Here is a 25,120-nt window from a genome sequence, read left to right as displayed (position 1 = left end):
ACAGACGACAAACTGAAATGATATCGAGAAGAAAAAATATCGATAACTCAAAAGTTAAAATAAAGTTAAATAGCCTCTAAAATTGCCCTCAAATACTACATTCTTCATGTGAGCTTTAATTCGTAAAACATGTGCTCCATCCATCTTGATGGTGAATTTTAGAGCGAAATATGGCATTTAGGTCATGGAATTCTTATCTAAGTATAGAATATACTATAAGAAAGCTATTTAGCTAGAAAAATCATGAAAATGTAAAAAGCCAAAATTTCCAAAATTCTCGTTTTTTTTTCCAAAAAAGCCGGCTTTTTATGTGAAAAAAACCATCGATTCAAAAAAGCCGGCTTTTTTGCATCTCTACAAATAAGTAAAATGGTCCTACTAAAGTGTCACAGTGACTTCTCATCCGCGTACGATTTCCTTTTTTTTTTTTTGTAATATCTTCCCTTAGTCTGTTATGCATATACCCTCTTTCGTGTGCTTCACCAGTCCCTCAGAAGCTACAATATTCCGTGACTTTAAAGTTGACTGTGAACGAATACTAACTGCAGAAATCAACTCAACAAAATCTACTGCTTTCCCCTGAATCTTGTTGATCATAATAGCGTTATCAAGCATAAACTCAAATTGCCTGTGACACGTCATCCAAGGATCGTTGGACTATTTACGGATGTCTCTGTATCATTACTTTTCTACTTTTCTCAGAATAAAAGCTACTGTTATAGGTTAATCTGCATCATTTTGTCTATTTGTAACTTGTACTGAACATCGTCTCTTACATCAGACGGTTACCATTGATTTTCGCTAAATATTTTGTTCAGTTTCCTACCTTATTGTTGCTGCCATTTTATCCCTTCATGTTCCACAAGGACTGTAACTGAACATTACGTATCGTTGTTGGAACGTTCCAACATTACAGGTTTAGACAGTCCTCTTCTTTCATTGTGTTCCTTAATTACTTCAACCATTTCGTTCTACCGTACGAGAAGGACTCTACTGGCTGTTTTACCTTAAGCGCTTCTTGAACACCATGAATGTTATCTCCCATTGATATCCTCTTCGTCTTCTACCTGAACTGCTTCTCGTAAGTTGACGTCTTGTTTGCGAAAGACTCCTTATGGTCTATTATTCACCATTAACTTTCAATGTGTTTGAACATCTTCAGGGAGTGCGTTGAAGGACTTTTCTTACATCAGGCTTAAACCACCGTCTTGTGCTGTTCATTTTATTGCAAAATTACAAGAAGTGTTGATCTAACGTTAGAAAAGGTTTGTTTTTAAACGTTCTTGGAGATTGTGCTTCTACAGTCATCGGTGTAAGCATTTTTGTCATTTGAGTCTTAGTATTTTTTGATGTACGTAATTCTATGTATTTTGTTGTTCTCAAATTATGTGTAGTATTTTTCCTTCCCCTTTGCAAAAAAATGGTTATACACTACCATTTATTAGGAGGTTTAATGTATTGAAGTAGTAACTCTGAGTTGGCGGACGTCTGTTATATCAGTCGTATTGTGCTCGATATCCTCTACGTCCTCCTATAGATTTAGTTGTAGGATATTAAAGTAGAAAGTTTCTGGTTATGTGCTATTCTTTGTTGTGGTTTTATGTGTTGCGCACTGCGAAAGTTTTGTCTTCATGGACCTTTGATATATGAGTCCCAGGCCATTCTTACAGTACAAGCTTCTTCACTTTCTCTTCCTGAACTAATCCAATCTGCTCTACTTACCATGTATGAGGAGCAATTTACACTTCCGTTCAATACATGGTGAAGAATAAAGGGTTTCTATTGATACTTTTACTAATAAATTCATAGAGTCCCACTAACATAATCAAAAGTTGCACATAGTAAGATGTATTCTGAACCGTTAATGTACTTTTTAAACTAGTAATAACTATCACTTAGAAGAATGCATCATCGATTTTTATAACTTTATTTTGAGGTCACCAAATATTGTAAAGTTGAAGTTCATAGGGCATTTTTGGAACCACTATGCTTGTACATTTGCCCAACAGAATTCGACGACTATCATAAAATGTGCTTGTGTTACTTAGAGTCTGAACCACATACCGTCTTTTAATCTCGAACGATGAAATACAATATTTATCGCGAAAAGTATTATGATACCAGAAGACACAACCACTAGCATAATTTCATCATTGTGCAGACGATAGAACGTTTCTCTGCAGAACATTGTGTTAAATAAGTCATTCTTGAAGCGTAACTTTTCATACATAAAGACCTATTTTCAATTTACTTAATTAGTCGAAAGTCTTATCCCAATTGATGAGAAATGTGTAATCTGTGTAGTTGCTAAGGGTGTCGAAACTTAATGAGAAATGTAGTTACACTAAAATGTACAATAATCTAAGCTTATAATAAAGGCCATCGTTCGGCCAGTTAGGGATTATACTCCTACACCCCACGACTTTTAATAATTTGCACTTTGAATTTTAATACTTATTAATAACCAACACTGAAAATACTACTTACAGTTCTCCTTGAGGGAATAGGTTACTGGAGAACTCAGCTCCAACTGAATCTATTATTTGTCTCTGATTCTAGTTGATTATGGAAGAGTAAACAAAAATAAAATGTTCTTCTCCACTTCGTTCTATTTCTCAATTACATTTGCCATATTGTCAATTTGTTTGAGAAGCACTCTTTGTCGGCTATTCTGTATGAATGTGTATCTTGTGTTGCAGAACCTTTGCTATGTAACACTTAGTTCATGGTCTGGTGCACGATTTCCTGTATGTCCTCATCTGAATTACTTCTAGAATATTTACTCACTGTTGCAGGTGGGAAACTTAGAGGTTACCGTATTCTGCATCATTGTTATTATAAGTGCTGTCCACAGTGAAGGTATTAAGTTGAAGCAATCCTGTGATATGAGGTTCATTTCGTCATCATCTGCTTGAGTATCTCGTAGTTTTGTTCTTATTTGTAGCAGTTTATTATGCTAATGTTTAAAATTACTGTTATAGATTAGTCTGACTCATTTAAATACCTGGTGTTGTACTGTCTGATTAACTTGTAATGAACGTCGTTTCTCATATGGAATTATTAGAGTAACAATTCTTGCTAGTTTTTTTTTTTTTTTTTTTTTTTTTTGCTTACCTCCGTTTGCTGTTGCTGAAACCTTATTACTACATGTTTCATAAGGACCGGTGTTTCATAAGGACCTAAATGTACCTATAACAGCACTTCCCCCCCCCCAAACACATCCTGGCTACGCTACTGATAAGGACTATTCTCTGGCCGAGTAGAGACCATTTCTTGCTGATATGGGTAGTCTAAAAGTTCGTGGACCTGACGTAAAGTTACGCCCATTGATAAACCTTTCGAGCCCGGGTTCCATAAGTTCCAGAACAAATTTCGGAATTTGAGAAGTAAGAAATATGTATGTGGCAGCTTTCCGTAATGAGTTCTACAGTATAGAGTGTAACGCGAATACAGGGACTCTTTTCCTCAGGTTGAAGTTTGTTTCATCAGAAAATGCTATCTCCTAACGCTAAGTTCATATAATGTCACATGAATATTGTAACATGACACGATTGCAGTTCTGAATGGAAGAGATCGCGGTAAATGCAGCCAATCCAGCGTTCAGCAGATGCTATTGATGCACAGAAGTACACACACCCGTGACCGTGCTCGAGTGTACTGCTAACATTGTGGACTACATTGCAGAATGCGTTAGGAGTATGCACACAAGATGTCTTACATCTCGTAGTGTTGTCACAGTGCTAGAAGTAATGAAGATGGTTACTGCATATGATTCTCTTCTCTTCACTCCTTCGCTGTTTTCTCGGAATTCCAAGAATAAGTAAGCGAGGGCCAAGAATAACTAAAGCAAATGCTTATTCCTATTTTCTAAGTTAAATCTCTTCTCTCTCTCTTTTACCTTCCACCTTAATAATTTGAAATAGTTGAGTTTCATTCATACATTCATTCATAACCTTTCTTTATAACAGTTGTATATGAATTGTTAGTTCTCATTCCCATTTAGACCAATTTGTTTGAGATTTATAATAATTAATTGATAAATTATAGACTTAACATCTGAGCTAATAGAACTGAAGTAAATGGGGATGAGATAATATTGAGGAAAAAACAAATTAATCATATTTTATATTACTCGAACATAATTTTCTTATGAACATTGATTCAAAATAACATTTCCAAATACAGGAATTAGGTTCCAATTTTGCGTTTGAGTTTTGGTCTGTACCAGCTTATCAAAAAGCAGTTTATAATATAGCAAACCCATCATTACGTGGGTTCCGATTTAAGACTGAGGCTCTGATCTCTTGAATATTTTGGGTAAATGGAGGATGAAAGAAGATGTGCTCTTACAACATAATCTGTTCCAGGTCTCACTTGCTTCACTCCAACAGATTTAAATTATAGCCCCATGTCATAATTTTCGGCAAACTGAGTTATTGATTCTAATAATTCTTGGAGCATGTTCATGATTTTCTTTTATGTTTGTATCTTGAGATATTGTAAACATATTTCAAATACTTTGCGATTACTGTATTACACACTCATAAAAATACAATATTCTTATCATTTCAGTTGCAAAAGTATATTTGGAACTACTCCAATTACGAGATTCATTAACTTTAATAGAATGTATGTTATTTATATTCAGTTGCTACAATTTAAGGCAATGTCAAGCACACATTTAACGTATGTGTGCTGGATTCTATATTGAACAATCGTTTGTACATAGTTTTTATTTCACCGCAGATGCAAAGCGCATTTGGATCAACCCAAACTAGGTTTGATTGTATCTTCTACCTCTTTGGCAACAAGCAGGTCACGAGTGTTACCTTTAAATAATATAGATGCATGGGTTGTCACTCCTAGCGGAGCTTTTAACCCGCAATAGTTTCTCTTTAAGTATATAATTTATAATTAATTACCTTTTTCCTGTGGTTCAGTTTTGGTCGTTTTCGGTTCTTGCTGAAGCGTCTTTATTTTATAGGTCCGCTACTGGGAGACAGTGGTCTTTATTGGAAATGTAACAAACATTTCGGTAAGGTTGAAACTTGGTTTGTCCTGAAACATGCCTATCACTTGCTTCATATGGTCTTCACGTGCCCATTCTAGCGTGGGGTGGTTGTAGTTCTGGATCAATAGATGCACCGTCGCAAGTGCATAAGTGCAGCCAGCCCAGCGTTCAGTAGACGTTATTAACACATATGGGGCAAACCCAGCAGCGCAAAACTTTGTTCAACATTGTGGGGATGGGTAAGACCGTTCCCACAATCTTTTTTTCAAAACGATGTGCCAAATATTTATGAAGGTAAAAAACAATGGTGTAGAGAATCAGGGATGCAGAGTTGTCTTCAACATTGGGAAGAGACATCAATTTCATCTCAGTGTCCCTTGTGACTGTCGAATACAAATCATTACATTTCTTCCCAAAAGAAACAAAGATTATTGGGGGGAACAGTCCCCTCCAATTCCAAGATTGATTAACATGTCCCCCATATCTCCCCGGTTTTGGGCCAGTGCTTGCCCATCACCGTACCCCAGAATCGTGGTAACAATGTTGTCGAGGCTATATACTGTCTATGAACAAAATCTATGGGTGTATTCTCGGTTGATTATGTCACCACACGCTCATCGGTATTCTAGACATTCCTTGTACATGGACATACTTTCCAGTATGAGAAGTCGCCTCTGACAGACCTACTGTATGGCTTCATTATTGTTGGGAATGTACAGTTACATTTCTACACGCCATTTTTGTTCTATAAGGATGGAAACAGAATCTATTCTTTAGATGATGAACACATTGCAGAAATTGTAGAAAGTTTACATACTATTAACCCTAATTTTATTAAAACGTGGAGTGAAATACATGGATATTTGTTCTTATCCAAAATGCGTAATTGGAAATAGAACCGAATTTTTCCTATACATATATCTCAAGGAAATAGGTTAGCGGACATAACGGATTCACTTGGGATAGAATGATGTATTGTTTTAAACGTATCATGTAGTTGAAGGAATTGAAATATTAATGCAATATAATGGTAAAAGAGTACAAGAAAGAAAAGAATCATTGAATGTCAACAGTTATTAGAAAACAAATATAGTCACAATAAAAAAATAGTTAATTCTTATTGGTCTATTAAACCCATTTGGGTCTCTCAGAGTTAAGTTGTTTGCAGTTAATGTGTATGCAAATTATGATTCAAAATCCATTCTTACACCATTGCCATTTCCAAATACAATATATTATTTTAAAAAGAATCTGATTACAAAGTCACTCCGGACGTTCTGGGAACTCCTAGTGATTCAATCGATCTACTCTTTTAACACATTCCTTTACTCAACCCAATACCTTGTCTCCAAGAGATTTAAGTTATAAGACCAAGCCACAATTCTCAGTAACCTCAATTAGGGAATTTAATAATTCTCTAACAATTTTCATCCTTTTCTTTTCTTTTTGTATCTGTATCTGTGGGTAGTGTAAAATAATCATGTTTGATATATTTTGAAATCACTGCGTTAAGCACTTATTCATATACAATACTCTTACCACTTTAGATTCCAAAGTGAACGTGAAGCTACCGGAATTACTGGATTCATTAACTTTAATAGCATGCTTACTATTTTTCTTCAGTTCTTAAATGTTAAGGCTGTGTGAAGCACTTACTTTCTGGATTTCTGCTAAGTACTACATTTAACTTTCACAGGTATATATATTTTTCATTTCGTCGTAGATTTTGGATCAACGTAAATTAGGTTTTGGATCAGCGTAAATTAGCTTTTGGATCAGCGTAAATTAGGTTTTGGATCAGCGTAAATTAGTTTTGGATCAGCGTAAATTAGCTTTTGATCAGCGTAAATTAGTTTTGGATCAGGATTAGTTTTGGATCAGCGTAAATTAGTATAAGCGTAAATTTGATCAGCGTAAATTAGCTTTTGATCCAATTTGATCCAATTTGATCAGCGTAAATCAGCGTAAATCAATTTGATCAGCGTAAATTAGCTTTTGATCCAATTTGATCCAATTTGATCAGCGTAAATCAGCGTAAATCAGCGTAAATTGGATCAGCGTAAATTAGCTTTTGATCAGCGTAAATTAGTTTTGGATCAGGATTAGTTTTGGATCAGGATCAGGATTAGCTGATCAGGATTAGTTTTGGATCAGCGTAAATTAGGTTTTGGATCAGCGTAAATTAGTTTTGGATCAGCGTAAATTAGCTTTTGGATCAGCGTAAATTAGCTTTTGGATCAGCGTAAATTAGCTTTTGGATCAGCGTAAATCAGGTCATATAGCAAACATTACTTCAGTCGTGATCACAATGTGTCGTCTATCCTCATTAATAGGACGCTATTAAGCATTGTTCCGTAGAAGAAAGTTCGTCATTTACTTTGAACGACAGTGGAGTATTTGCTTTGTCATGTTTCAGCTGTATTTAATGTGTACCCATTGTAGCAAGAGTTGTTTGTACTTCTGGGTCAACAGAAGCACCACCGCAAAGGCATATATGTTCCCAGTTCTGCGCTAAGTAGACATTATTGACACAGACACGTCGATATCTATCACCATACTTCTGTGTTGTGCTAACATTGCGAATAGTTCTGCCTAATGCGTTACGACTATGCCCAATAATGTCTGTCATATCGTAATATGGCTACATTACTTATTTTACTGAAGATTCTTCCTTTCTATTTACTACTTCCATACGCATTCATCTCCTGCACGTACACAAATTTCACAGTAGGATAAGTCACCATCCCGTAGGCCATTTTTATCGTTATTCATTGGTTTGTAAAATGAAATATCGCAAAATTGATATTTCTATGTGAATGTCATATCAATCCAATGATATCTTGCTCTGCAATTCTTTCATTTAATATGTTCCCAAATGATTTAACATTTGAATACACAGACAGTTTCTTTGTCTTTTAATACACAGATAGGTTACCAGTGGACCCCAATCACTTCGTAAATTTTTTCCGAAAAACTTCTGAAGAGGTAGTTCACTTTTCAAGATAAGTTGTTTTCTGACATGTTTTCTTTTTAGAAAGGACGGTACAGGTATTTTTATTCACATTTTATAAATACGTATTTCACCGATAACTTCAACATAAAGTGAATTCATTAAGAAATTAGAGCGAAAAATTTTAGTGTGGAGCAAATACGTTTTATTTACTCTTTGCAAGTCTCTGTTTCTTTACATACATTTTGTCTACCTTTACTGAAGTTAGCAAATAACGTTATTGGATAGCTTCCTCACAACTGCTCGCTCACAGCGTTTGAATGTTTTGTGTTGGGTAGTGTCACTGAATTTACAAGTCAATGAATTCCACTGGAACCTCGCAGCAGAAGTTTGTGGAAAATATAACCGTTGCAGAAAGAAGTACAATCAATCTAATAGTCTCACTTGTACCTCGCAGCGGATGTTTATGACAAATATAACCATTGCATAAAGAAGTATGCAATGAATCTAGCAGTATCATTGGAACATCACAGCGGATGTACGAGGGCTGGAAAGAAAAAAGTGGCAACAGACAAATCATTCACGAATCCTTTATTGGACAATCATGAAACTTCTACAGGCCTTCAATGTCATCCCTTGTATCATGCACACGTTGCCAGATGTGGGGAAGTCGCAGGATACCAGCAGCGGTACCCTCTTGGTTGATGTCTGCAAGAGAGCGCCCTATAGCTCGAAGTATGGCATCTCTGCTACGGAAACACATTCCTCGCAGTGGTTCTTTCATCAAAGGGAACAGACGAAAGTCAAATGGAATCATGTCCGGTGAATAGGGCGGGTGCTCTAGAACCTCCCACCGCCATCGTGCAAACAGGTCCCTCACAAAACCTGCGTTGTGACAACGGGTGTTGTCATGCAAAACAATGGGTGGATCCCTGATGAAGTTGGGTCGTTTTTTGCGGAGTACAGGACGAAGATGTTCTTCCAGAAACCTGCGGTAGTACACTGCATTGACGGTCTGGTTCGGAGGAACTGCATGCCGTAAAATGACACCCTGTACATCGAATGTCACTATCAGCATTACCTTCACATTCCCAGGTTCCTGACGCAGCTTCTTGGGTCGGGGAGATGATGGGTGGTGCCATTCATTTGATTGGCGCTTCAGTTCTGGCTCATACGAGCGCGCCCATGTTTCGTCAAGTGCGATAATCCTGTCCAGGAACGCGCGACCTTCCCGTCTGTATCGTGCCAAACGATCACCTGGGAGGGTGTATCTCAGCCATTTCTGAACGTCTGTAAGGTGGTGAGGTATCCACCGGGATACAATTTTTCGGTACCCGAGAATATTGTGCAACACATTCAACACTGTAGTATGGGATGTTCCTACCTCGTACGCCAATTCCCTTTCAGTCCATCTCCTGTCCACATGCAGCAACGATTGCATCAATTTAATGACTCGTTTGTCGACCGCATGGCGTCCTCCACCTGGTTCCTGTTGCACACTGCCACGTTCTGCACCAAACGCTGCTACGGAACCTGCCACAGCCTGATATGACAATGCGTCATTCCCGCATGCTTCACGTAGTCCGGAGTGACATTCCGTGGCGTTTCTATCACGGGTCACTTCGAATTTTATCCATGAACATTCTTCTAACTTGGTAAACATCACTTTTAGAGCGGTGTGCTTTGCCAACCTGCATTCAACAAACTTCAGTACGATCACTGCCGCGCCTACACTAGCGCCACCATCCGCGCTGTATAGCAACACCCACCTGCTACAAGTGTTGCCAACTGCAGCTCGCTCATAATTCCCTGTGCGGGGACGGGAGAGTGTTGCCACTTTTTCTTTCCACCCTCGTATGTGCAAAATATAATACATTGCATAAACAAATAGATTACGAATCTTGCAGCATCTGTAGAACCTCGCAGCGAATGTTTGTGGAAAATATAACCATTGCGTAGACATATAGGTAGTGAATCTAGGAGCAGTTTTAGAACCTCACAGCAAATGTTTGTGCAAAATCCGCACAAACAAGTAGGTAATGAATCTATTTGCTACCTTCGTCCTTCTCCCGATTCCCGCCATGTCCTATTTCTGAAATAAGATGCTACATATTAACAACTTGTTTCATAAGTAATCTTTATTGCATTTTCAGCATCACAGCGCTTCTAGCTGTTGAACTGTGTGAAAGTTTAGTTCTTAGTTGAAGAGTCTCTGCTATATGAGAATTAATCTCTCGAGATAAAATGGCTTCCTAAAGGTCTTGTTTCACGATAACTAATAGTTGATTCACTTATTCTTGGGAAGTGTTTGCAGGGTATTCTACATTATTTTCATTCTAGGTGTTGGTCCTTGTGATCGTTGTGGGTAGAGCAACTATATTTATATTAGATTAACATTATCTTCTGCCAGTCTTTGTCTTTTTCCGTTATTCTTTGTTGTATTTTGCTCTCCTATCTTCAATATTTATGTTTTAACTTAAGTTGTATCATTTCCTATCATAGTTCTCGACACCCTAAAGGACTTGTGTTCAAAAGTCATCTTTTACACAAAACAAATAAATAAACAACCTCGAGAAGAAAATATACTCCATCTTACCTTTTTGGTTAGAAATATGGTGGTAGAAAAGTCACAATTCTCTGCTGCTAACGCCTCCTGCTAGTCTTAGTCCTCTTCACCTATTCTTTATAATATTTTACTTTCAATATTTCGGTTGAAACTGAATCACTTCTTCTCTTGGTCTTTTACTTGTAAAAGATCTATTGTAAGCTGATTCTTATATGACATACTTAAATGAACAACGAAGGGAAGAAAATATAATGTCTCATATTTTCTCTTACGTATATAATAGTAGAAAAGTCGGAATTGTCCACTGCCATATAAAACGATTTTCTTGTGTAGAGTATTGTTATTCGTTTACCCGTACTCGTGGTCTTTCAAGTATTTATGATACTTCTGAATCTCGAGTCTGAACTGTTAAATGAACAGTCTTGCTTGAAGATCTACTGCTGTGCGAGATTTTGTCTATCACTGAGCGCGACTTCCTAAACATCCGATTTCTCAATAACTAACAGTTGATTGATTAGATGTTTGTGGAGTGGTTATGTGATATTCTGCTTCATTCTTATTCGCTGAGCTCTTATTTCATTAACGTGCCCGTCGTTTATATTTAGCTATTATGTTAATTTGTTCAAAAAACTTTATAGACTCGAGGTGTATAATTAAAGGTATTTTCGACCAGTGATAATCCAAGCTTTAAATTCATACTGGCTATACTCAATCTTGCTGACTCTTAACCCTAGTTCTCATTCCTTGATGCGTGGTTAAGATTTCGCAAGGCAATAGTTGTAGCGTTCTACCCTGCTAAGTACGTTTCTTTCATTTTTCCTTCTGTCGTCCTCCGTGACCAGTACTCCATGTTAGAAGGCTGAGAGGTACACGGACATTCAGGAATTGCACAAACCTGTAAGCAGTATTATTATTATTCTATATTTACTTGTGCTCGCTTGAGTATCCAAGACATGGCTTGGACCTTGTCTCTTTCAGATCTTGGAGTTACTAACCAGTCGAGTAGTAATCACTACGGTAATGTACTATATATATAAATTGTTTCTTTAGGAGTAATCTACCGGATTACTTACCATGACTACAGTCGCTGCTTCCAGGACTATTTGGAAAATCTGCTTCGTCTGCAGTTCTTTTCAGAATCCCATCAACTGTATCCTGCAAGGTATTGCTAAAACATTCGGTTCGAAATTAAGTAAGTTGGTTGCATGACCTCTTACTCTCTTATGCATGCATCTTTCGTATGGTTCATCAGCTCTGTGACTTTACAGCTGACTGTAAACGAATGCAGAACTGTGGATATCAACCCAACAGAATCTATTGTCTTTCCCCGAGTCTTGTTGACCGTAATAACGTTAGCAAGCGTAAGGAAAAAATTGCCTGCGACTCATTATCCAAGGATCGTTGGACTACTTACAGATAGCTCTGGATTATTGAGTTTCTACTTTCGTTATCATTAAATCTACTGTTGTAAGTTAATGTGTGTCATTTCGTCTTCTGATGTGGGACTTCCTGAAGGTTTTACAATGAACGTCGTCTATTTTATAAGACAGTTACAGTGATGATTTTCATTAAATTTTCCTTTGGTTACTTACGTCATGGTTTGTACCATTTTATTCCTATATATTCGATAAGGATTGTTAGCTGGACATTAAGCATTATTGTCTTAGAATTCCTACATTCCAGGTATATATATATATATATATATATATATATATATATATATATATATATATATATATAGCACGAGTGAAGATTAGACTGTACTCTTGTCCTCGATCTCCTGTTCGTTGCCTTCCACAGTTATTTGAAGCATTTTGATCTACCGTTCGAGAAAGACTACTGCTGTTCAATATTATTACGATAAACGCGTTTCAAACGCCATGAATGTATTGCTCTCAAATACCTTTGTTATATGAGACATCATTAGTTATCTGCCTTTGATGTCCTCTTCGATCTCTTCCTGAATTACTTGCAGTATCTTAACGTCTTGCCTCTGAAGGTCTCCTTATGGTCTATTATTCACAGTTAGAATTCAATTTGTTTCAACATCTGCAACACGTGCGTTGAATAACATCTCTTACATGAGACTTACTCAGTCGTCTTGTACTTGACTTCTTCTTAGTTTTCTTACAAATTTCCAGTATGTTGACCTAATGTTTGATATAGTTTCTTTCAAAATGTTTTTTTAGGGATTGTGCTTCTAGAGTCGTCGGTTGAAGCATTTACATCTGTTGTGTCTTGGTATAGTTTCATGTACGTGATTCTCTGTACCTCTTTCTCAAATTATTTGTACCACTTTTCTGTTTCAGAAAACGTTTTATATACTAGTATCCATCACGGCCTTTCATGTAATTAAGAAGTATATCTTTCAGCCGTCGCTCGTGTGTTATATGAGACTTACTCCGTTGTACTGTGCTCGAATCCTCCTTCTCTCTGTCTGTTTTTCTGTCCATCTGTCTCTCTCTCTGTCTCTATGGCCAATAGAACCGGAAGACTTAATTCCGCGTTCACAAGAGCTCTCTTCTAACTTCCATCCTTAATCAACTGGATGGTTTCTACTTTGTGTTCCTATTTCTGCGAGATCCATCTTAATATTATCCTCCCATCTGCACCTAAGTCTTTCTAATAGTTGTTTTCCGGTTGGTCTTCCAGTTAAGGCTTTGTAAGAGTATCTATTTCTTTCACCCTGGCTACATGACTGCCCACCTGAGCCTCCTAGATTAGATGCCCTTAACAATGTGTGATGACCCTGTACTTTGCTCGAATCCTCTACGCCCTCATAATGATTTAATTGAAGTAGAATGTTTGTGTTTATGTGCCGTTCTGCTTTATTGTGTTTTTTTATATATATTGGGCACTCTAAAAAATTCTCTTGTTGAATCTTTGTTATATGAGCCCCTCTCGATTTTTAGAGTACAAATTCTTCACTTTCTCTTCCTGAACTGATTAAATCATATTTATTTCTCATGTATGACGAGAAACATCCACATCTGCTAAATACATGCCGAAGAAAAAAGGGTTTCTATTGATATTTTTACTATTTAATTCAGAGTCCAATTTAACACAATCAAGAGAGTTGCACCAAGTAGCTGTATTCGGAATAGTTAATCCACATTACTTTATAAATTACTTTTAACTATCAGTTAGAATAATGAATCACCAATTAATATATCTTTATTTTGAGATCACCAAATGTAGTAAAGTTGAATTTTATAGAGTGTCTTTGGAATCACGATGACTGTACAGAATTTGGCCAACCGAATCAATCACAACCGTAAAATGTGCTTTAGTCACCTAAAATCTAAACCACATACTGACTTTCAATCTCGAATAATATAATACAATATTTATCGTAAAAGATGTTATATACCAGAAGAAACAACCACTCGTATAATGCCATAACTGTGCAGATGATAGAACGTTGCCTTACAGGACATGGTGTTAAATGTGTCATTCTTGAAGCATCAAGGTCTCATTGGGATTTAATTTCAATTAATTTAACTAGGCTTAAGACTCATTCCAATTAATTAGAAATGTGTAATTAGTGTAGTTCGTAATGGCGCAGTACTAGCTGTTAGAAATATAGTCAACATTAAAAAAATATAATAAGATAAGTTTATATCGAAGGCTATTGTTTGGCTAGCCGGGGATCTTTCTCCAAAAACCCAAGAAATTTCCGCTTCGAATCTTATTACTCTGTTTAATATCCAACAAGACTAACTGCAAATTACAATTAGTGTTGAGCGAATATGCCTCTGCACAAATCAACCCCAACAGAATATATTGTTTGCTTCTGTCTGTGTTTAATTTTAATAGCGTCATTAAGCATCAGCAGAAACTGTTTGCGACACATCATGAAAGGAATGTTGGCCTTCTTACGAACAATTCTGGATTATTGCGTTTTTACTTGTTAAACACTTTGAAAGTCTTGGGTTGACGGTCCTGTTCAATGATATTTTTCGGGGTCATTTTCTTGTCAACTTCGTTCCATTGAATATGTTTTCAACCTCTTTAAGAAGCATTCCTTGTCGGCTTTTCTTCATGAATGTGTTTCTTAATAGTGTATTCTGTGAAAATCTTCTTTGAAGAACCTTTGCGATACGAGACTTAGTCCATGTTCTGGTGCAGTATAATTACTCAGTGATCCAGGTAGAGAACTTATGGGTTATGCTGCATCATTGTTATTATAAGTATTGTCCACAGTGAAGGGTAAAGAGCTTGTTATATCAGACTCATTCCGTCGTTTTCTGCTCGAGTATCTCGTAGTTTTCTTCTGGAATTATTTGCAGTAGTGTGTTCTCGTCATTGTAAGAAATACGAACTAATGACAGAGAACTTGAAAACTGCTTGCTGTAACCTTGAATTGCAAGTACGAAGGTACATGGAACAAGCTTGCATTCGCTGTTTCAGTCAACTTAGACGCAAGCGTTTTACAAGTCAAGTCAATAACCGATGAACAGTAAGTGATGCTATGACGCTGTGCGAAGTATGTAAAGCATAGCTTACAATCACAACAAAAGGCCTATTATATGAAAGCATACATTTCAAGTGCAAACGAGAAAAGCCAAAAGCGAAGCACACGCCATATGACGGAAAGCTTTTTTGAATCTAGGGACTGTTATATGTTACAATGCCTCATTTTGTGTCCTGGTGTTGGAATCTCTGAAGGTCTCGTATTGAACGTCGACTCTTAAACCAATGAGTTTGATTAGATATTTTGCTCGTTCTTCTACTGACTATTGTTCAACAGTTCGTTTCAAGTGTTTTAATATCTGCATGTCTTGCGTTGAATGACCTGTGTTACATGACCTTAGATCTTGTGCTGGTCTTCGTCTCAGTTTTGAAACGACTTAGTCTTACTTTTAAGATGGGTCCTGTTTGGACGTTCTTTGTGATTGCGTTTCTTGCGGTATCATCTTATGAGCCTCGTGGTTTTAAGTCCATCTGTTATGTGAGACTTAATATATTGTCACGTACTCGATCATATGTAATTCTTCTATCTAATCGTGTACTAGCATGCTCTCCTGTTCATGAAGGGCTGGTTATGTACTATTATGCACATAGAACATAACCATATAGGTCGGTAGTTTTTATAGGTCGAAACTTTGCGAAGGTAAAGTTGACGGGCATTTGTTGTGTAACACCCTCATCCGCCGTTCTGTGTTTAATCTCTTCTATGTTTGTCTATCATGCTGACGTCACGACAGAAAGATTCTGATTATGCTATTCTTCTGTATTGAGTTCTCAGGTATTGAAATTTACCTTGTTACGGATTTAGCTTCAAGGACTGTTGTTATTTGGGCAACAGTATGTCGTCTTGATTAGCATCCTCTCTACTTTTTCTTTTCCTCAATTAATACAATCATTTTCACTTCTCATGTAGGTGCAGCAACTTTCAAAATCGTTCAATAGATGGTGAAGAATGAAGGATTTCTATTGAAAAATTTACTGCTAAATTTCTTTATTCTAACACATTAAGTATGTTGCATCGGGCGGTATTATGTATTACAAGTCATTAATCCATTTTGTAAGTTAGTAATAAATATCAGGTAGCAAAGGCGCCCATCTTGTGGTTTCCAAGGGGGGGAGGCAAGTATAAGCGATGTTTCAAAAATAGTTCCAAATTTTGCTGTAACTAATGTAAAAATTCTATTGGATTTTCGATATTCTGAAGTACAATTTTCTCTAGGGGGCGAGCGCCCAACCTTGCCTCCCGTCATAGGCAACCTTGTCACCTAGAAAAATGCATCATCAATCAATAGATGTTTATTTTGATATCACCCGTTGTAGTATAATTTAAACTCACAGACTTAAGTATAAACAACAATGATTTTAAGATATGTTGAAAATTAAATAACGATTCTTTCAAAACGTGCGTTCCTCACCTAATATCTAATGTCCATAACTTTTCTTTTTTCTGGAATCATAAGCTACAATTTTTATCATAACAGCAGTTATGATCCTAGAATAGTCGGCGAACATGATCATTTCTACAATATGTAAGTCTTTTAGTGTTTTTTTAAGGACTTTGTGTCAATTATGTCAATCTTCAAGCATGATGTAGCAAGTCCTTATAGAGATTTGGTTTGAATTCATTCAACCAGAAAACCGTCTTATTGGAACACATCAGAGATTGTGTAATATGTGTACTTGTAGTAAGGGCATAAGTCTCTCTCAGAAAGTTAGCAAGAAATAAATTCTCATTGAAAATTTTACGACAGCACTAGCATATAATGGAAGCTATCTTAGAGCCACCACCTTATAGCTATCTTATAGTTCTTCTGGAAAACGATTTTCATTTCTTTCATTCATGAATTAAAACATTTTCATTTATCATGTATGTACAGCAACTTTCAAAACCGTTCAATAGATAGTAAGGAATGAAGGATTGCTATTGAAATATTTGTTGTTAATTTTCTTTGTTCTAATTAACACATCACGTGTGTTACACCGGGTAGTAAGATGTGTTATAAGCCGTTAATCTACACTACATACTTTATAGATTAGTAGTAAATATAGGGTTCAAGAATGGATCCTCTATCAATAGAAATTTATTTTGATATCACCCGATGTAGTAGAGTTCAAGCTCACAGGGTTACCAAGAAACCACGATGATTTTACATGTCTCAAACTGAACAAAAGATTACCTTAAATTGTGCTTTAGTCACCGCAAGTCTAAGCCTCATATCTTTTTCTCTACCTCGAATGAAAAGTACAATATTTATCGCAAAAGCTGTTATGGTCTCAGAGAAAACAACAATTCTCATTATTTCTTGCTTCTGTTGACCAAAAAGCATTTTTCTTACGGACAATGCTGAAAGTACATCAATCTTCAAGCGACAGGTATGAGGCAGTAAGTCGCCATAGGCTTTTAGTTTGGATTCACTGAATCGAAAGATGTCATTGACAGTAATGAGAAATATGTTGTTTGTACTTTTGTTTGGGCCATGGGCGTCATTTCAGACTTAGCTTGAGGGGTGCAAAAACACTATCTACACAAGACTTTCACGTATTGTACTAGTACATTAGTAGAAAATCGATTAATGTATATGTATTCCTCAAATTGCTAGCGGGCAATTGTCCCATCCTGCTCTCCCGAAATGACGCCCCTGGTTTGAGACAACATTCACTCCCTGAGAAAATTAACAAGAAGTGAAGTAAGATTAAAAATTCTACAATAGTTAAAGCTTACAAGGAAGGCTATGCTAAGACTAGCTCAGAGATTTCTCCTTACAGCCCCTTTTCCTAATATTTCCACTTTGAATGTTGAATTTCAGTTTGATACTCGAACACGAAAAAGTACAACTTACAGTTGAACGTGAGCGAATATATGACTCCGCAGCTCTATTTTGTCTCTTGACTCTTGTTGATTGTAATAGCTGTAGCAAGAAAGAGTGGAGATTGGCGGTGACACGTCATCTAAGGATTATATCACTACCTAGAAATATTCCGGATTATTGTGCTTCTACTTTTTAAATAGTTTGAAAGCCTGTTCTAATACTATTTAATTAGATTTTTCTGTCATCCATTCCTCGATCTCCATTACGTGCTTCCTTTGACTTAGACCTCCATGTTGACAATCATTTGAGAAGCAATGCTTTTCGGCTATTCTGTTTCCTTCCATTTCTAAGTATGTCATTTTCTGAAGATCTTAGGTGAAGAGCCATTGTAATAAAACTTAGTCCATCAGTTGCGCATGACAACCTATAACACCCAAACTCAATTATTCTAGTTTACTGACTGCCTAATTCAAAAGTAGTATTCTGCATCGTTGTTAGTTACTGTAATGGTCTTGGGTTGACGGATCTCTGTTACATCACACTTGGTTCGTTGTTCTGTGCTCCATTACCATGTTTTCTAACAGTTTGTTATTATTGCTTTGCTCTCCTATTTTTCTTTTATGTTAATCTGCGTCATTTAATCTCTTCGTGGTGGACTTCGTGAAAGGATTTTTGTATAGAAACCCGTCTATTATATGCAACAGTTAAATGCACAACGAAGAGATAAAATATACTCCATCTGATCCCTTCAATGAGAAATTTAGGAGCTTTAACATCACAATTTTGAAGTGCCGTATGAAATTATGTTATTGCGTGAAGTGTTGTCAGTTTCATTTACTTTTTAGATAATTCAAAAGTGTTAGCTTGACGGCCGTCTGTTCAAAGAGAGTTCGTTGTCTCCTCGATGTCCGCTATGTCCTCTTTCTGAATTACGTCCTCCACGTTGAGTACCAGTTTGAGAAGCATACTTTAAGGATTTAGTTTGAATTCATTCAACCAGTCGAAATCTTCATTCCCCAATTGATAGCAAATTCATAGTTACTATAGCTTGTTATTCCGCAGCATTTGTTAAAACCTTAGCTAGAAATATTATCAGACTAATAAATCTACACTAATCTCTAAGTCTATAAGAAGGCTATTCTTTGGACATCTGAAGATTTTGTCCCACACTCCGCAATTTTCTAAATTTTCAGCTTCGAATCTTAATACTCTGAATAATACTCAATAAGGCCAAGTGTGAATTTTAATTGGCCTAGAGGAAATACGTCACTGCACAACACGAAGAAAATATGTTGCTTCTCTCTGACTCTAATGGAAATTGACCGCGACACATTATTCAAGTCTTGTTGCACTACTGACGTGATATTCTAGATTATTGTGTTTCTACTTGTAAGATACTTTGAAAGTCTGCTTCCAATACATCTATTTTATGAGATTTTTTGTGATTAATTCCTCCATCTTCACTACACATTCTTTCTGAATTACGTTCTCCATGTCGACATGCAGATTGAGGAGTAATGTTTTTCGTTTATTCTACATCATTGACATTAAAGGTGTTACATTCTATGAAGGTCTTGGGAGGAGAAACCTCTGCTGAATGAGATCGTCTGAGTACAACCTTCAATACGTCCTCTTCCTCAATTAGTTTTAGCATATTGACCCCATGCTGGAAAACGAGTGCTGGGTGTTCATCATTCTTATTCTGTGCTGGTCACTGTCAAGGTCTTGGGTTTAGTGACCTCTTTTACCTCTTTTACCTTGTCTTGTGCTCCATTACCATTTGTTTTCTTCCAGCATTTTTACTATTGTTTTACTCTCATCTTCTTTAAAACTTATTTTGTTCATTAATTGGCATCATTTTGGTCTTCTGGTGTTAAACTTCCTGAAAATTTCAGTGTTGAAGGTCGTCTCTTATATGCAACAGTTAAGCGATCAACGAAGAGAAGGAAGTATACGCCATCTTTCTTTCTCGTAGGAAATTTAGGAGTTAGATCATCAGTGTTTTCAAGTTCTACATTGATATATGTTCTGGAACCTTTGTATATGGCGAACTATTTTCGCATGAGAAACTAAGAAAGAATGTAAAATAAGCGAAGTCATACAGCAGCATCTAATGTAAAGAGTTACTCTTCTAATATGATACTGAAATGTGTTTGTGCCCAATAGAAAATCGAAGAATGTTATTATCGATGCTGGCAGTACCCAGTGTTGCTAACACTCAAACGGAGTTCTTATTACCTGATGTGTGATTTTAGGTTTTACAAGGTAATTCTTTCACTGCTTTGCCCTGGTACATTCCATTTATTTTTCCTTCTGCCGTGCTCTCTGACCAGGACTCCAGGGGGAAAGAAGTACAGCAATATTCAGGAATTGCATACACCTGTAAGCAGAATTATTATGATTCCGTATTGACTTGTGCTCATAAGAATATTGAAGAGCATGACTTCTCACTTTGTCAGACGTTGGAATTACTGACCTACCGAATGCTAAGCCTTTACCAATAGGTTACTATATACAGTATATTTCCCCCCTCTAGAATAATCTGCAGGATTACCTACAGTGACAACACAGGTTTGCTCCCTGAACTATTTGGAGAATCTGCTTCGTCTCCAATTCTTTTGAAAATCCCTACAACTCCATCTTGCAAGGTGTTACTAGAGCATTTGATTCGAACATATATAGGATGGCTGTACTGAACTATGTAAAAGTTTCTTCTCATCCTGCGTAGGATCTCCTTCTTTTACAATTTTTCCCCTACGCTATGATGCTATGGTGCTATGATGCAAGAAAATACAGCCACTGTCATAATCTCATCATTGTGCTAACGATATAACGAGTCTCTGCATGTCATTGTGTTAAGTACGTTAATCTTGAAGCATAAAATTCTCATAGGGATTCAATTTCCAATTAGTTAACTAGCCAAAGCTTCATTTCAATTTATGAGAAATGTATAATGTCTGTAGGAGACATAATCTCAGACTAAAAGATCTAGAATAAACTAAGTTTATAATAAAGGTTATTCTTTAACTAGCTATATATTTTGCCCCAAGACCATAAAGATTTTCTAAAACTTGAGCTTTTACTACCATTTATCTTTGACTCTAGCGTCAGCAAGCATGAGCAGAAACTGCCTACTACAAATCGTGAAAGGAATATTGACCTTCTTAGGTGCTATTCCGGATTATTGCGTTTTTGCTTCTTATACGCTTTAAAAGTCTTGGATTGACAGATCTGTTCAATGATATTTGCGTCGTCATTTTCTTGTCCACTGTTTTCTATTGTTCAATTAAGTTTACATGTTTACCACTCTTTGTCGGTTATTCTGCATAAATGTGTTTCTTAATAATACATTCTGTTAATATCTTCTTTGAAGAATCTTTGCTATGCGAGACGTAGTCCATGGTCTTTTGCACGATTTCCTGTACGTCCTCTTTCTTAATCATTTCTAGTATATTTACTCAGTGATCCAGGTGGAGAACTTATGGGTTATGCTGCATCATTGAAATTATAAGTTTTGTCCGCAATGATGGTATTGAGTTGAAGAGCCTCTGTTGTACGAGACTTACTCCTTATGCTATGAAGAACCTTTGCTATACGAGACTTAGTCCATGGTCTGGTGCAGGATTTCCTGCACGTCCTCTTGCTCAATCACTTGTAGTATGTTTACTCAGTGGTGCAGGTGGAAAACTTATGGGTTATCCTCCATCATTGTTAGTATAAGTGTTGTCCACAGTAAAGGTATTGATTAGAAGATCTTGTTATATGACGCTTATTCCATCGTCCTCTGCTCGAGTATCTCGTAGTTTTCTTCTGGAATTATTTGTAGCAGTTTGTTCTTGTCATTTTTAGATATGCCCATAGTAGAGAGGCAGCTAGTAAACTGCTTGCTGTAAGGTTGAATTGCAAGTCGGCCAAGCTTGCATCCAGATTGATTGAAAAACGTACAAGCATGCCGCAAGCTGCATAGCAGTAACTAAGGTACATGGGGGCAACCTTGCATTCACTGTTCCATTCGAGCTTGACGCAAGAGTTATACAAGTCAAGCTAAGAGCCAATGAACGGCCAGATATGCTATGACGCTCTGCGAAGTGTATAACAACACCTCTTGCAAGTACAACAAAACATATATTGTATGAAAGCATGTGTTTTAAGAGCAAGCGTAGAAAGCCAAAAGCCAAGCACGTGCAAAGTGGCCGAAAACTTTCTTGCTACTAGGGACTGTTATATGTTACACTGCCTCATTTTGTGTCCTGGTGGTCAACTATCTGAAGATCTTGTAAAGAAAGTCGACTGTTAAACTGATGACTTTTGCTAGATATTTTGTTCCCTCTTCTACTAACTATTATGCAGCAGTTTGTTTCAATGTGTTTTAATATCTTGCGTGCATGTCTTGCGTTGAATGATTTCTGTTACATGACCTTAGTCAGTCATCTTTTGCTGGTTTTAGTTTCAGTTTTGAAGCAAGTTAATCTGCTGTTTAATTTGGGACCTTTTTGGGTGTTCTTTGTTAATGCGTTTCTAGAGGTATCAACTTATGAGCCTCGAGGTTTTAAGTCCATCTGTTATATGATTCTTAATATAAGGTAACTTACTCGATCATATGTAAGTCCTCTATGCAAATAACTTGTACCATCATGCTCTCCTCTTCCAGAAGGGCTGGTTATGTAGTATTATGCATGCAGAACATAACCATATAGGTGGGTCATTTCTATAGGTTGAAACTTGCGGACGTCAGAGTTGACGGTCAATTGTACTATGAGACTTAGTCCGTTGCCTTGTGCTTAATCTCTTCTACGTTCGCCTATCATGTTGATATCACGATAGGAAGACTCTTGTTATGTGGTATCCCGCTTTTAAAAGCTTTCAATTATTGAAATTTGCCTTCTGAGAGATTTACCTTCAAAGACTTTTGTTATTTGAGTAACAGCATGTCGTCTTGATTCCGATCTTCTTTTTCTTTTTTCTGAATTAACGCAATTATTTTCAATTCTCCTGTATATGCAGCAACTTTCACAATCGTTCAATAGATGTGAATAACAAATGATTTCTATTGATATATTTAAAGTTGAATTTGTTTATTCTAGTTAACACATCAAGTGCGTAGCACAGACTTAACTAGAAACCACAATGATTGCACGATATGTGAAACACTGAATAGCTATTATCTTATAACGTGCTTTGATTATTTGGGGCCGTATGCAGAGTCGTTCTGAGGAGTGATTAGAGCCATACTAAAAAGTCCGACTAACATATGTTTGCTGCAGTAGTCAAGCCTTTAGTATAACGCTAGTCGTACGTCAAAACGACTCTGCATAAGAAGCTAAAGTCTAACGTCCATAACTACTTTTATCTCGAATCATAAGATACAATTTTTTATCATAACAGCAGTTATGATCCTAGAAAACTCAGCCAACATGATCATTTCTATAATGTGTAGGTTATGCAGTGTTTTCTTAAGGACTTTGTGTCAATTATGTCAATTTTCAAGCAAGAGGTATGAAGTCGCAAGTCCTTATAAAGATTTAGTTTGAATTCACTCAACCAGAAAAACGTGTCTTGGAATTCATCAGAAATTGTGTAATTTGTGTGCTTGTAATTGGGGCATAAGTCTCTCTCAGAATATTAGCAAGAAGTAAAGTCTTATTGAAAATTTTACCACAGTACAAGCTTATAATGAAAACTATCCTATAACCAGCACCTATCATCCCTCCTCTGGAAAACGATCTACATTTCTTTCTCTTCCTGCATTAATGTATCACTTTCATTTCTCATGTATGTGCAGCAACTTTTACAACCGTTCAATAGATGGTGAAAAATAAAGGATTCCAATTGAGGTATTTGTTGTTAAATTTCTTTGTTCTAATTCACACATCAAATGTGTTGCACCGGGTATTAAGATGTGTTACAAGCCGTTAATCTACAATACTTACTTTATAAATTAGTAATGATTATCGGGTACAAGACTGGATCTTCGATCAATAGAAGTTTAATTTGATATCACCCGATGTATTAGAGTTCATGCTCACAGGGTTATCTAGAAACCACGATGAATGGATGACATGTGAAAAACTGAATAAACGATTACCTTAAAATATACTTTACTCACATAAAGTCTAAACCTTATACCTTCTTTTCCGTCTCGAAAGACAAAATATAACATTTATCGCAAGAGCTGAAATGATCTCAGAAAAACAACCATTGTCATCATCTCATGCTAGTGCAGACGAAAGAGCTTATTTTCTGCAGGATATTGTTAAACGAATATCAATCTTGAAGTAACAGATATGAGGCAGCAAGTCCTCGTAGGAACATAGTTTGAATTCACTCAACCAAAAGAAGGTTTGAGTTTAATTCATGGGAAATGTGTAATGTCTGAACTTTTGTTTGGGTCATCATTCTCTCTGACAAAATTAGCAAGAAATAAAGTAAGATCAAAAATTCCACAATGGCATAAGCTTATAATTAAAGTTACTACGGCCAACTGAGGGCTTTGCCCCCAGACCTAGTTTCTCTAATTCTTCTGCTTTGTGTCTTTGTATTGTGCTTAATACTCAAACACGAAAACGTTCACCATACAGTTGAACGAGAGATAGTACGTAACTGCTCCATTGTTTTCTGTCTCTGTCTCTTGTTGATTATAATAGCTGTAGCGAGCACAACAGGAATTTGACCACGACACGTCTTCTAGGATTACTGCACTAATTAGAAATATTCTGGATTAGTGTGCCTCCACTAGTTAGATATTTTGAAAGTAAGCTTCCGATATCTCTGTTTCATGAGATTTTTTTCTATCATGAATTCATCGAAGTCCACTACTTCCTCTTTCTAAATTACGTCCACCATATCGAAGAACACTTTCAGAAGATGTGTCTTTCTACTTTTCTGCCCTATTACATTTCTAAGTATATCATTCTGAGAAGATCGTCCGTAAAGAGCTGCTGATATAGAAGATTTTGTCGATAAGTTACACACGCTGCCCTTAAGACTTAAACTGAATTAGTTGTAGTATATTAACTCCCTGTTTAAGAAAGTGGTGCTTATGAAGCATATGCTGTTAGTCTTTGGTAATCTTGTGTTGCTGGATCTCTGTAATATGAAAGTTACTTCGTCGTCTTGTGCTTAATTACCATCCGTTTTCTCCCAGTGTTATTATGAATTTGCTCCCTTATACCTTAAAATTTTCTTTTAGGTTAATGTGCGCCGTTTTGTCTCTTTGTTGAAATATCTGAGAGATATTGAGAGCCGTGTATTATAAGCGACTCTTTAGCAAACAATGAAGAGAAGGTAATGTACTTTCTTCTTTTTCGTCACAT

This window comes from Thermobia domestica, chromosome 2, assembly GCF_964235325.1.
Source record: "Thermobia domestica chromosome 2, izTheDome1.hap1.1, whole genome shotgun sequence".
NCBI classification, from domain to species: domain Eukaryota; kingdom Metazoa; phylum Arthropoda; class Insecta; order Zygentoma; family Lepismatidae; genus Thermobia; species Thermobia domestica.
The sequence above is the reverse complement of the archived record's forward strand: the minus strand, read 5'-3'. Positions refer to the sequence as shown.